Raw genomic sequence first — 1,813 nt, forward strand, 5'->3', positions numbered from 1 at the left:
GAGGTTTTAGTGAGCCGAGATTGTGCCACTGCACTCCAGCCTAGGTGACAGAGCAAGACCTCTCTCAAAAAAACAAAAAAAAAAAAAAAAAAAAAGAAAAGAAAAAGAAGATGCCAAATGCCAGGCATATTGTAACCTCTGTATTAGTTTTCGATTACTGCATAACAACTTACCACAAACCTAGTGGCTTAGAACAAAACTGTATTAGCTCGCAGTTTCTGCAGGTCAGAAGTCCAGGCATGGCTTAGCTGGGGTCTGTGCTCAGAGTCTCACAAAGTTGAAATCATGCAGCTGGACTGCATTCTCACTTGGAGACTCAACTACAAAAGGGGTTTGCTCCCAAATTCCTTTAAGTTGTTGGCAGCTATAAAACTCATGGCAGCTTATTTGTTCAAACTCAGCAACAGGAGAGAGTTTCTGCTGCTTGGAGTCTCTGACCTCAAGGAATGCCTAGTCCTCCCCACCACCTTGAGATATAATTCATATATTATAAAATTCATCTTTTTAAAGTATATAGTTTAGCCAGATGTGGTGACTCACGCCTGTAATCCCAGCACTTTGGGAGGCCGAGGTGGGTGGATCACGTGAGGTCAGGAGTTTGAGACTAGCCTGGCCAACATGGCAAAACCTCATCTCTACCAAAAATGCAAAAATTAGCTGGGTGTGGTGACAGGCACCTGTAATCCAAGCTACTTGTGAGGTTGAGGCAGTAGAATCACTTGAACCCAGGAGGCAGAGGTTGCAGTTAGCCAAGATGGCACCACTGCATTCCAGTCTGGGTGACACAGTGAGACTCCATCTCAAATAAATAATAAAATATATAGTTCAATGGTTTTAAATATATCCACAAAGTTGTGGAATTACCACCACTATCCAATTCTAGAATATTTTCATCACCCCAAAAAGAAACCCTGTACTCATTAGCAGTCAGTCCCCATTCTCCACTCTCTCTGGTCCCTGGTAACCACCAATCATTTTTCTGTTTCTGTGGAATTTCCTATTTTGAACTTCCATATTAACAGACTCTATAACATACTGCTTTTGTATCTGGCTTATTTCACTTAGCATAATGTTTTCAAGGTTCATTCATGTTGTAGTATGCATCAGTGCCTCATTCCTTTTTATGGCTGTATTCCACTGTATGGACATACCCCATCGATAGATAAGTTATTTCTAATCCTTTGCTATTATAAACAACACTGTAAAGAATATCCTTGAATACATATTTAGAATGTGAATGAGTACATCTGTACCATATACATTTCTAGAAGTAGAATTGCTAGGTAAAAAGGTTATGCATCAGTAATATTGATAGTTACTGCTGAGTTATGCTATTTATATCCTGTCTTTTAAAGTACCGTTTGAGGAAGGGAGATGAAATGGCATAGTGGAAAATGCACTGAGTTTTGGACTTTGTTTCAAGAGAAGTTTAATATATTGTGGTTATTAAGGGCATGGGGCTTTGGAGGCACACTGCCTGTGTTAGAATCTTGGTTTTGCCACTTACACTCTAAATGACATTAAGTTAATTAACTGCTCTGCCTCAGTTTTTTTCATCTGTAAATGGAAATAACATTAGTACCTTCCCTGGGGATTGATGAGACTACACATGTAACACTCTTAGAACAGTGTCTGGGCTGGGCGCAGTGGCTTATGCCTGTAATCCCAGCACTTTGGGAGGCCGAAGTGGGTGGATCACCTGAGGTCGGCAGTTTGAGATCATCCTGACCAACATGGTCAGAGAAACCCTGTGTCTACTGAAAATACAAAAATTAACTGGGCATGGTGGTAGGTGCCTGTAATCCCAGCTACT

This window comes from Mandrillus leucophaeus, unplaced genomic scaffold, assembly GCF_000951045.1.
Source record: "Mandrillus leucophaeus isolate KB7577 unplaced genomic scaffold, Mleu.le_1.0 Scaffold57, whole genome shotgun sequence".
Classification (NCBI taxonomy): domain Eukaryota; kingdom Metazoa; phylum Chordata; class Mammalia; order Primates; family Cercopithecidae; genus Mandrillus; species Mandrillus leucophaeus.